This window comes from Nicotiana tabacum, chromosome 17, assembly GCF_000715075.1.
Source record: "Nicotiana tabacum cultivar K326 chromosome 17, ASM71507v2, whole genome shotgun sequence".
In the NCBI taxonomy this organism is placed as follows: Eukaryota; Viridiplantae; Streptophyta; class Magnoliopsida; order Solanales; family Solanaceae; genus Nicotiana; species Nicotiana tabacum.
The window spans coordinates 104,780,359-104,794,216 of record NC_134096.1 but is presented as its reverse complement, the minus strand read 5'-3'; positions in this window follow the sequence as shown (position 1 = coordinate 104,794,216).

The following is a 13,858-nucleotide window of genomic DNA, read 5'->3' as shown; positions in this document are numbered from 1 at the left end:
GTTCAACCATATCAAAATTATCAATTTCTGACATCGGATATAGAACACTTACCCCAATCAAACACGTGAAGAACCTCTCAAAAATCGCTCAAATCTGAGGTCTACAACTCAAAATTTGTTTAAAATGGTAAAACCCCCGTTTTTAGAAACCTGTCCACGCAAGTCGCATTTGACACCTGAGATTTATAAATCGCATTTCACACGTGTTACCTATAAATCGTATTTCACACATGCAATTTGCCTTTGTTCCCTCAAACACCAGAAAAACAACATTCTTTCCCGACACGAAAATGGACATAACTCTCTTATACAACGTCGGAATGCGACAATTCTTGTTGCTACGATTCTGTAATTATGATACGGATCCGATGGTTCAATTGAATCACAAATCAAAGGTAGTTTGCACAATTTGGTACCCATTATGCCAAATGAAACGACGCCGAAATATCAAATAAGAGCGCGACACAATCCAAACCCATCTGAAACTCACCCGAGCCCCATGGGACCCCAACCAAGTACACTAACAAGTCCCAAAATATGATACGAACTTGCTCGAAGCCTCAAATTTCCTCTAACAACACTAGAATCACGTATCGAATCAAGCCAAGGAAATTTATGAACTTCTGAATTCCAAAACTAATGTTGATTCATACCAAACCAACTCCGATTGACTTCAAATTTTACACACAAGTCATAATTGACAGTACAGACCTATTACAACTTCTGGAACCGAGATCCGACTCCAATATCAATAAAGTCAACTCCCGGTCAAACTTTTCAAAATCTTCTATTTTTTCCAACTTTCGCTAATTCATGTCAAAGCGATCTACGGACCTCCAAATCAACATTCGGACATGCTCCTAAGACCAAAATCACCATACGGAGTTGTTAAAACTATCAAAATACCATTTTGGAGTCGTCTACACAAAAGTCAAACTCCGGTCAATTCTTACCGCTTAAGCTTCTAAAACAAGAATCCTTCTTCCAAATCAATCCTGAATCATCCGAAATCTGAAATCGACTACGCACGCATGTCATAGCACATAATACGAAGTTGCTCGAGATCGTAAGCCACCGAACAAGACGTTATTCCTCAAAACGATCGATCTAGTCATTACAATGTGTCAAATAATAAAAAATTGAGCATCTGACATATTATCCAAGTCACCGCAATTGAGGCAAAAGCTCAGTCCATAGTTTTTATTAATATTCAATTTGATAAGTTTAGGTTTTAAAATAAAAAACCCAAGAGTTTATTTACCGGCTTAACAAATAGATGCAAGTTTAGATGGCCTTTGTACTTTTTGCCTTTTTTAAAGCGAAATGGCTTAAGGGCCACTTATACTTGCATCTGTTTGTCATCCCGGTATATAAACTTAGACCTTTCCTAGTTTATCACCTATATTCTATGAATTGAATACTAATAAACCCCTTTGAACATTAACCATGCTTAGGTAGCGTTTAATTAGATAATGTGGCTAAGGTGCGTGTAGTCCAAATTTGTAAGGAGCGTGAAAGTGGTAATATTCATTTATAAAGAAAGGATTGAAATAAAAAAATGAAAAGAAAAATGTTCAAAAAAAGATGATAGAAAAAATTTACTTTCTTCATCTTTTCCTTTCATCCCGCCCATAGTCCACTCCTAACCCCTTCCTTTTGCTTCTTCTCGCTTTTCCCATTTTTCCCTATCTATCAAATCAAACACAGAAAATGCTCCATTGAAAATCCTTCATCCTTCACGCAATACTGCACTTGTTAAATCATCTTCATCTCACATACAGAAAATCACCATTCACACTTTCACAAAGCTTCAGAAAAAAATACAAGATCGCTACTTTCGTCTTACTCACCAAGAAAAAATCCAAAACTTCTAAATTTACTAGTAAAATTAATTTTAAAAAGACGTGGGATCATAAATTACACGTGTCAAATAACAAAAGGCTTAAAATCTGACATATTATCCAAGTCACCGCAATTGAGGCACATGCTCACTCCAAAGTGTTTATTAGAATTTAATTTGCTAAGTTGAGGTGTTAAAGTGAAAAACCCAAGAGTTTATTTATCGGCTTGACAAATGGATGCAAGTTTAGATAGCCTTTGTACTTTTTGCCTTTTTAAAGCGAAATGGCTTAAGGGCCACTTATACTTGCACCTGTTTGTCATCCCGGTATATAAACTTAGACCTTTCCTAGTTTATCATCTATATTCTATGAACTAAATATTAATAAACCCCTTTGAACATTGATCATGTTTACGTGGCCTTTAATTAGATAATGTGGCTTAGGTGCGTGTAGTCCAAATTTGTAAGGAGCGTGAAAGTGGTAATATTCATTTATAAAGAAAGGAGTGAAATAAAAAAATGAAAAGAAAAAGGTTCAAAAAAGATGATAGAAACAATTTACTTTCTTCATCTTCTCCTTTCATCCCGCCCGGAGTCCACTCACAACCCCTTCCTTTTGCTTCTTCTTGCTTTCCCTTTTTTTTTCCTATCTATCAAATTAAACCCAGAAAATGCTCCATTGAAAATCCTTCATCCTTCACGCAAAACTGCACTTGTTAAATCATCTTAATCCCAAGAGTTTATTTAGAGGTTTGACAAATGGATGCAAGTTTAGGTGGCCTTTGTACTTTTTGCCTTTTTATGGCAAACTGGCCTAAGGGCCACTTATACTTGCACCTGTTTGTCATCCTGGTATATAAACTTAGACCTTTCCCAGTTTAGCACCTATACTTGATGAACTGAATATTAATAAACCCTTATGAACATTGACCATGCTTACGTGGCCTTTAATTAGATAATGTGGCTAATGTACGTGTAGTCTAAATTTGTAAGGAGCGTGAAAATGGTAATATTCATTTATAAAGAAAGGATTGAAATAAAAAAATGAAAAGAAAAAGGTACAAAAAAGATGATAGAAAGTGTTGATTTTCTTCATCTTCTCTTTTCATCCCGCCCGAAGTCCACTCCCAACCCCTTCCTTTTGCTTCTTCTTGCTTTCCTTTTTGTCCTCCTATCTATCAAATCAAACACAGAAAATGCTCCATTGAAAATCCTTCATCCTTCATGCAAAACTGCACTTGTTAAGTCATCTTCATCTCACATAGAGAAAATCACCATTCACGCTTTCACAAAGCTTCAGAAAAAAAATACAAGATCGCTACTTTCGTCTTACTCACCAAGAAAAAATCCAAAACTTCTAAATTTACTAGTAAAATTAATTTTAAAAAGACGTGGGACCATAAATTACATGTGTCAAATAACAAAAGACTTAAAATCTGACATATTATCCAAGTCACCGCAATTAAGGAACATGCTCAGTCCAAAGTGTTTATTAGTATTCAATTTGTTAAGTTGAGGTGTTAAAATGAAAATCCCAAGAGTTTATTTAGAGGCCTGACATAGATGACAAAAATCTCCCTTATAAGAGCTCCAAAAATCGCCCAACCAAATGAAAAATGGAGGAAAATGGCCAAATTCCATCTTTTAAAAACCTCACTGCCCAGGCGTCCTTCTTCGCGAACGCAGCACATCCCTCGCGTTCGCGTGGCTCAACAACCTCACGCCCATAAATCTCTCTTTGCGTTCGCGACACTCTGAACGCGTTCGCGAAGGCCAGCTTCCCAGACCCCTTGTGTTCGCATTCCCTTCTATGCGTTCGCGTCCACTTACTCGCGTTCGCAAAGGCCAACCCAACAGCCTCACAATTTCCTTTACGCGAACGCGGGACTTCCTTCGCGTTCACAAAGAAGGACATCAGACACCAGCAACAACAGTCCAAAACAACGTTAAATGATCCGAAACTATCCTGAAACACACCTGAGGCCTCCAGGACCCCGTCCAAATCGCACAAACCAGTCCCATAACATAACACAGACCTGATCGAGGTCTCAAATCACATCAAAATCATGAATCGCGCCCCAATTCAAACTTAATAAACTTTAGAACTTCAAACTTCTACATTCGATGTCGAAAACCATCAAATCACGTTTGATTGATCTGAAATTTTGCACACATGTCACATTCGACATTACAGACCTACTCCAACTCCCAAAATCGGATTCCGACCCCAATATCAAAAAGTCTACTCCCGGTCAAACTTCTCATAAACCTTCAGATTTGTAACTTCCGCCAAATGACCCCAAAATGACCTACAGACCTCCGAATCCACTTTCGGTTGCGCTCCTAATACCAAACTCACCATACAGAGCTATTCCCAGACTTGAAAATCCAAACGTACATCGATAATATTGAAATACACTTCAACCCAAATTTATGAAAATCTTCCAAAATGCCAACTTCTACAATAGGTGCCGAAACACTCCTGGATCATCCAAAATACAATCCGGACATACGCCCAAGTCCAATATCATCATACGAACCTGTTGGAACCTTCAAATCTCTGTTCCGAGATCGTTTACTCAAAAACCATACTTTAGTCAATTCCTCCAACTTAAGGCTTCCGAAATTAGAATTCTCTTTCCAAATCAACTCCAAACTTTCCGAAATTCAATTCTAACTATGCGTACAAGTCATAATACCCGAAGTGAAGCTGCTTATGGACTCAAACTGTCGATCAATATGCTAGAGATCAAAACGACCGGTCAGGTCATTACACTTAGATTTTTCCCAGTTTAACACCTATTACTTGATGAACTGAATACTATTAAACCCCTTTAACCATTGACCATGCTTACGTAGCCTTTACTTAGATGATGTGGCTAAGATGTGTGTAGTCCAATTTTCTAAGGAGCGTGAAAGTGGTAAACTTTTATTTATAAAGAAATGATTGAAATAAAAAAATAAAAAGAAAAAGGTTCAAAAAAAGAAGAAAGAAACAATTCACTTTCTTCATCTTCCCCCTTCTTCCCATCCCGAGTTCACTCCTAACCCCTTCATTCCGCTTCCTCTTGATTTCTCCTTTTCCCCCTATCTATCAAATCAAACCCAGAAAATGCTCCATCACAAATCCTTCAACCTTCACGCAAAACTACATTCGTTAAATCATCTTCGTCTCAAATACAGAAAATCACCATTAATGCTTTCACAAAACTTCAGAAAAAAACATACAAAATCGCCATCTTCGTCTTACAATGCTCACCAAGAAAAAAATCAAAAAACCATATCTATTGATAAAAGATTAGAGATGAGAATATTTTTGTCTGTTTCCTATCGAGGGTCCTTTTTATCGGCAATTGATTTTTTACTAGTTTATCTTTTTATTCTTCTTCGTCGAGCAGTTTTATAGAGAAAAGTGGTAGTAAGATGGTATTATGTGTTGTGTGTCTATTGAGAATTTATAGTTGAGGGAGATGGTGGAGATGAGGCAGTAGAGGGGGTGCTGGTGGAGGTAGTTGCGGTGAAGGGGAAGGCGTGGAGTAGAAAGGACAAAAACTTTTAAATTTACTAGTAAATTTATTTTTAAAAGATGTAGGACCACAAATTATATGTGACAAATAATAAAAAGTTAAGCATCAAACATATTATCCAAGTCACCGCAATTGAGGTACACGCTCACTCCAAGTTGTTTATTAGTATTAAATTTGTTAAGTTGAGGTGTTAAAATAAACAACCCAAGAGTTTATTTACAAGCTTGACAAATGGATGCAAGTTTAGGTGGCCTTTGTACTTTTTGCCTTTTTTATGGCGAAATGGCCTAAGGGCCACTTATACTTGCACTTGTTTGTCATCCCGATATATAAACTTAGACCTTTCCCAGTTTAGCACCTATACTTGATGAACTGAATACTAATAAACCCTTATGAACATTGACCATACTTATGTGGCCTTTAATTAGATAATGTGGCTAAGGTACGTGTAGTCCAATTTTCTAAGGAGCGTGAAAGTGATAATCTTCATTTATAAAGAAAGGATTGAAATAAATAATGAAAAGAAAAAGGTTCAAAAAAAGAAGAAAGAAACAATTCACTTTCTTCATCTTCCCCTTTCTTCCCGTCTTGATTCCACTCCCAACCCCTTCATTTCGCTTCTTCTTGCTTTCCTCTTTTTTTCCTATTTATCAAATCAAACCCAAAAAATGCTCCATCGCAAATTCTTCATCGTTCATGCAAAACTGCACTCGTTAAATAATCTTTGTCTCAAATACAGAAAATCACCATTCATGCTTTCACAAAGCTTTAAAAAAAAAAAAAGATCGTCACCTTCGTCTTACAATGCTCACTAAGAAAAAATTCAAAAAACCCATCTCTCTTAATAAAAAATCAGAGATGAGAATATTTTAGTTTGTTTCTGATCGGGAGTCCTTTTTTATCGGCCATTGATTTTTTTCTAGTTTATCATTTTATTCCTCTTCGTCGAGCAGTTTAATAGCGGAAAGTGGTAGTAAGATGGTATTATGTGTTGTGTGTCTATTGAGAATTTACAGTTAAGGGAGATGGTGAAGATGAGACAGTTGAGGGGGTGGTTGTGGAGGTAGCTGCAGTGAAGGGGAAGGAGTGGAGTGGAAAGGACAAAAATTTCTAAATTTACTAGTAAAATTAATTTTTAAAAGACATGGGACCATAAATTACATGTGTCAAATAATAAAAAGCTAAGCATGTGATATATTGACAAGAGTGTGTTGCTCTAGTGATAAATATCCTCCACTTCCAACCAAGAGGTTGTGAGTTCGAGTCACCCAAAGAGAAATGTGGGAAGTTCTTGGAGGGAGTGAGATGAGGGTCTATCGGAAACAATCTCTCTACCCCAGGGTAGGGGTAAGGTCTGCGTACACACTACCCTCCTCAGACCCCACTAGTAAGATTATACTGGGTTGTTATTGTTATTATTATTATTGTTGAGCATGTGATATATTATCCAAGTCACCTCAATTGAGGCACACACTTAGTCCAAAGTGTTTATTAGTATTCAATTTGTTAAGTTGATGCGTTAAAATGAAAAATCAAGAGTTTATTAACCGGCTTGACAAATGGATGCAAGCTTAGGTGGCCTTTGTACTTTTTGCCATTTTTGCTTACATTGTGAGAAGCACCGATTTTGGATGATAAGTACGAGGGAGAGAGAATGAGATATGAATTATTTTTGAAAAATAGATGAAATTCGAATTTTTAGGAGGGGGTTGGTGAAAGAGAGAGAATGAGATGCTAAATTTAGGGAATCTTCTCAACAAGAATAACAACAACATTCCGGTGGAATCCCAGAAGTGGGGACTAGGGAGGGTAGTGTGCACGTAGACTTTACCCCTACCTATGAAGATAGAGAGACTGTTTCCGAAAAACGCTCGGCTCAAAAATAAATTTAGGGAATCTTCTATTTTTTTATTTATGGTTTTGTACTTAAATGGTAAATATGGATATAAAATTTAATTAAGTACGAACCTAGATAATAGGTAAATTAGTTTCTATTATAGTATAGCTAGGTAAATTTGCCCACTTTTAAAATGTAAAATAGTTGACAATATTTTGTGCAAAGTAAGGTAGGTAACATTCAATTTGTATTATGATTTTTCAAACGTCAATGTATACAATATTAAAAGTTATTGAATGATCTTCAAATTGATTTAATTCAACTTTTAAATGCTAAAAATTTTCTTTAGAAGTACTTGCCGTAGCAAAATTGAAGCTTATAAAGAAATATAATTTAAGAACCAAGCAAATAGTTTTGTATGAAAAGGAAAATAAAGAAGCAAAATTGGTTTTGTACGGTAAATACAAGGAAAAGAAACTTACCTTCTACTTCTTCATATTCTCTTATATTTTCTTACTAACTTTTTGTCCGTGTTAAGAAGAAGATACTATCTAACATAGAATTATATCGGAATAATTTTAGTTGATTTCAAACTCCTAAATACTAGGTAATAAGTAGTATTTAATAATTAAAATTTTACTTGTTTTTGAAGTACTAAATATTAAGAAAGTAACTTAAATTATAATTTTATATAATATAAAACTTATTTTTAAACATATGTACCGTTAATGTTAGCATGTTGAAAAATCACAAGTAACAAAGTAAAGAGAAAAAGGTCTAAATGTGATTGTTTGAAAGGAAAATAAATCTAAAAGAAATGCAAGATTTAATTTGGAAGGAAAAATTTTCCATAAAATATTTTCTCCGTTTTCTCGTAATTAATTACCTAGTAATTATACAACAAGATAGTTAACTGTTTGACACTTTCCTAATATTTTTAACTAGTGAATTTGTTCGCGCTACGCGCGATTATTAAAGAAAATCAAATATGACTAAATAATTATTGTTAAAAAATTTATAAAAGAAAAATCAATCTTTACTTTTCGATCAATTTTGTCTTTTGTATGCTCCAACAGCAACCCTATCAATTCTTCTAATTATATTCTCAAGGTTGCTACCAAATGGGAAAGAGAACCCAGCTCAACAACTCAACATCGGCCAAATGAGAGATAATGCATTCTCAAGAAATAAGCCAAGAAATTTATTCCCCGTTAACAATGATATCTTAACAATCAAATAAAAGATCAAAGCCTCGAAATTGGAAAATATATCGGTTTAGTTTCCTCGTATTGTTTATTCAGTTTCATCACCCAAACCTATCTTTAATTGACGGCACTTCGATCTGTTGTCTACTCTCTCAAACCTACATGATTATGCATCCTCTAATGCATATTTTCCTTTCTCTATATTTTTATCATTTGATTTTATTTTTTTATTCACATCACATAATGTTAGAGAATTCCTCCCACAAAATCTTTTTTTTTTCATTTTTTTTAAAAAATCAAAAATCCATCATTATGATGGAGAGGTAAGGCATGACCTCAACCTGTATATATTAAAGTTAACAGCAACCCGGAGGAGGACATAAACCTTTGCTTCACTTACATAGCGTAAATTGATGTACACCAATCTAATGAAATGTTGTATACAGATGACTATTTGAAGAGTGGATGACTCCTCCTTACACTTTGATAATTTCATCAGTACAATCAAATCCATAACAAAATCAAATTATGACATCATTGATTGTAAACTGATTCTTCTTTTGTCTAAATCTGAAGTTCGGCATGTTGTCTTGATCTAACTTCAAGGAAGCTCTAATTTTTATAGGAAGAGAAACGGCTTGGTTGGAGATAACGACAACTCCAAATGTCACACATCCGCCGCCTACCTACCGTTTAGGTGGCAACAGCGAGATCCAGCTAAGGTAAGGAACTTCGTGTCACGGCTGCTCCACTCCGCTGCGCTGCGGTCTCATGAACTGAACTTCGTTGAAACGTCTTGGAACTTTCTCCCAACTTGGCCAGATGGTCTTAGAATTCTTCTAATGGTGTCTGAAGAAATTCCCATATTGATGAGTTTCTGTGCGCAAAGTTTTTTATTGAGACAACTTTTCACCTAGATAAAGAAAAACAGAAAAAGCGAAAATAGATATACAACCTAATCTTTCTGTTTGAAGAAATAACTTTCTAGAAACCGCATGTTCAATTTCGAAGAAGGATACAATGCTACATCGACGATTTGATATCTTGTTTTAAAAAAATGACTGAATAACTCTTTTACTTGCTATATACGTATTGCACAATACTCAAAAAAAATCTTTTACTTCCAAATGCTAGTTACAGAACAGAAAGTATATATGTTCTTTCGATTATGTAATCTCACTATATGACAAAGAGGAAATGATCTCATACACACATTTACAATTTGAATAACAAAAAAACATTACTAATGACCGTAAAGGCCAAACTTCTCCACTCTTGAAAAATCAATAGTCCCAACACCTTGAAGAACACTAAAGGCTTCATCTCGATTAAAACAGTAAACTCTATCAGAATCAGAAGAAAATCATGCCAAAATTAATTTTCAGTTATAAGCAACATGGAATTTCTCAAACAAACTTATTTATAAAAATCAATTAATAAATCATGTTTTAGCCCAAATAATTTACTGCTGGAAATTCAAACACTGTTATACTGGCCAGCGAAGTAGTTTTCCAGATCATGAAAATCAATTGACTCATATTTAATCCTCCCACTAAACCCAAACTAAATCATTCTATACTCTATGAAAACATCTTAAGTTGAGGGCCATTGGAAGTTAAAAAACATCTGCAACCCAAATAAGAACTCCATTATTTAGTTTCTGAAGTTGTCTTGACTTTCTAATTATGAAAGCAATTAATAAGCATCCCTCTGGTGTATCTAAGCATTCATATATTTGAAGACAAAGACTGTCATTCAACAATAAATTATATTTATATTACAAAAAATAATATCCATCTCAACAAAACACAAGTTTAAACCTTTTCATCTTTCTTATTCTTTTTCCTAACAACAACTAAGGAAGCCTCTTAAATAGATTTGGAGATTGATCAATTCACAGATTTTATATGTGCAGTTGTATTTGGCTAAAGCAAAATCAAAGATGAATAACAAACAAAGATAGAGCAGAAGAAATGCTATTTTTACGGAGGAAGAGCAAAAAAAGAATGCCTCTTTCATTGAAGCAAGAAAATATTGTTTCTATAATTCATCCATCAAAATGCAGTTGCTCACTTTTCTTTTTAAACTTTCTTTCTTATTCCCTATTATTTGGACCTTGAAGTGGAGACAGACACCAATTTGAACAATTATTACGACCATCTTAACAGTCCAAGATTCAAGCTCTAACCTCCAATGTAATTAGAAACAATAAAAAGAGAAACACACGGGTGCTAAATTTCGTAAAATTGACATCTTAGTTGGACATGAAAATCCATAGAAACTGAAAAATTATGTCTGTGCAATTCACACTAAGCGTACTTTCAGTACAATTACAGAACCCATAAATGGTGCAAATACCAATGCAAACACTTTCTTTTTGCACTCTTCTTTTTTTCTTAACATAAATCTCACTCTCAAAACTAACAATGTCAAGGCCAAAAAGGAAAGGAAGAAGAAGAAGAGGATAAATTTTCTCAGAATTCCAATGCTTTGTTAGCTTGTCGCTCCAATAATTGAAACAGTCTGTTAGAGTAATTATTTTACAAGAGGCGCAAACCTGAGTTGGATGCTGTCTAGGACCATCTCCTGCATTAATAATTGAAGTATTGGTAGTGACAGTTGCTCTTCCAGCAACACCACAAGTGTGTCAAACAATAATATCAGAACAATCTTTACCATTCTAATGATATCTGCAAAACAAACTTAGTTATAATAACCCACAATCTTGATTATGTTTCCTCAACCATACTATTATAACTCTCGTTAGCCTTATCTTTATATTAACTGAGAAATATTTAAGAGAAAACCAGAATATTTTTTTTGGATACTGGAAGTGGATGTAATCATAATACTGCACAATTCAAAAGAGTAACAAACAATATTCAATTCATGAGTTTCAATTATCATACGTATATAAACCAAGAAAATTGTATATGAAAGAGGGGATTAGGATTAGGGCAGTGGAAAAAATTATTCATGTCGATCAGTAAGGGATTCGTAATCATCTGTGTGTGCCCGAGCCTGAGACATACTTTATCGAAAAATAGGGATTGATAGTTGCCGATTAAGATGGTAATGGAAATAATGAAGCACCATTGGAATTGAATCCGCTTTGTTGTTTTTTTTTTTTGGCTTTAAGTGCTTGCAATTGAAGCGGTGAAATAATTGCTTTGAAACGTGCTTGTTTGAAACGGTTTGGGGTATTTGCTTTGAAACGTGCCGGTTTGAAACGGCTCAGGGAACTGTGAATGTTGCAGCTTTTCGGGTATGAATGAATCCTAAAAATAAGGAAAAAACCTCAAAAATTTGATAAATTAGATAAATGTCATTCCTGTTCAATGGCATGTGCCACGTCATTGGTAAAAAGCCCTGCTTTATAATTATATATAGATTTTTAATATAAAAAATTCAAGTACTAGTACCCCAGCAAGTTAGAAATATTCTGTGGGAGTTTAATAGTTGGTTACCAAATCCCACATTAAAAGCCGAAACATCCGGTGATCAACCTTTCTTGTTCCTTAAGGAAAAGGGCAAGCCAGTCATTTACAGTGTTTGCCAACCCTAATACATCTACCTTTTCCCCCTATAAAAAGGGTGAATGCCTTTTGGTTTGCCATTGTGGCTCTACTCACTATGGAGAAGAGAGAATATGAATCTAAAATTAAGAGTAAATTGGCTCAACATTAATAACAAACTCAGCGAAATTTCACTTAAGATCTTCTCTATATATGGAAACTATGTATGAGACATGAATCTATTTTTGTGAAGAAGTTGATCACAAAAAGGATGAGAACATCAATGAAACTTGTGTTTGAAGGAATTGGCATGCTTATTCTTGTATGGTAAGTTGTTTTGTGTTAGTACCATCTGTATCTTTTCTTATTTGACTTGCTCTTCTAATGTTTGCATTTGGTTTTGAAATTGTTTGTTAAAGAATTTGGCTATTAGTTTGGTTTTCAAAAACACTTGTGCTATAATGGGTTTAGTTCTTGCAAAATTTATTTTTAATATTTGTGGGTTTGGATTTGGAATCTTTTAATTCTATGTTAGATATTCTAAATAAATCCTAAATTAAACCAAAATCAAATCTACTAAGGGTAATAAAAGATATTCAATTCAATTCAATTGTACTATGAATGAAAATAATGTTGGATATCTATTTTTTAGTTTTTTCATGGCTTAGAACATAACTTATTTTTCTTTTAGTGTTTAGTCATAAATAATAATACATTCGTTCCAGTTTATATGAACATATTTTCTTTTTAATCCGTTTAAAAAAGAATGACCCCTTTTTAAATTTGGAAATAATTTTGCTTAAACTTACAATTCTATCGTTAATGAGAAGCTTTTATAACCACACAAATACTCTTTGCCCCTTTTTGAATTGTTTAGGACCACAAATTTCAAAAGTTTTTATTTTTTCTTAAATTTCGTGCTCAGACAAACATGCTCACATAAATTGAAACAGAGGGAGTAGTATTTATTAGTCGTACTTATTTTAGCAACTTATTAGTAATTTTAAATTATGTTTGTTTTTATTATGGCTTATTAATAATATTTATTTTATGCGATTTTCTCATCTTTATTTTGGATATTTTAGTACAATGCCATGAATCATCTCATATTTATGTTATTTTATTAAAAAACACCTTATATAGTTCTGTCTTACTAGGATTAAAGAAATATTTGGAGCATAAATTCTATGTTTTGTGCTACGAAGACTTTATGGAAAGAAAAACCGAAACAACCCAAAAATCCGAAATATCCAAGATTTAAAACCCCGACTTTGATTAGTTTGGTTTGATCTTTAAATTTAATAATCCGATATAATTAATTTGGTTTGATAATTAAAAAATTCAAACCAATTCGACCTATGTACGCGCCTCACAGTTATTAGTGTTGATGGTGGTTGATAGTGTTACAGTGCGCTGGAGGCTAGTAATAGAGGTTGTTGGTGATAGTGACAATTTGATAACGCTTGATGATTGATACTCTTTATTTTTTTAAAGTGTTAGAGTTCTCTTGAGATATCTTGATTAGTTCACCAAATATCTAGTACCTTTAATTAATATTTATATTGTTGGCTTTAGCCATCAATTAAACAAATGAAAAGAAATACTTCATCTCCTTATTTCTTCTGCTGTACGCCACACTTGTAGTCTTGTTGATGAGACGATGATGGTGTCTTACCAGAGTAACATAATCTTACATACTACTTTACATATTAAGTGGGTGTTTGGACATAAGAATTGTAAAATTTCAAAAAAAATAAATTTTTTTTCAAGTAAATGTAGTATTTGGAAATTAGAGTTGTGTTTGAACATGAATATAAGTTTGGGTTATTTTTGAATTTTTGTGAGTGATCTGAGTGAAAAATTTCGAAAAATAGTTTTTTTGGAGTTTTTTAAATTTTTCGAAAAATTCCAAAATTTATCTTCAAGTGAAAATT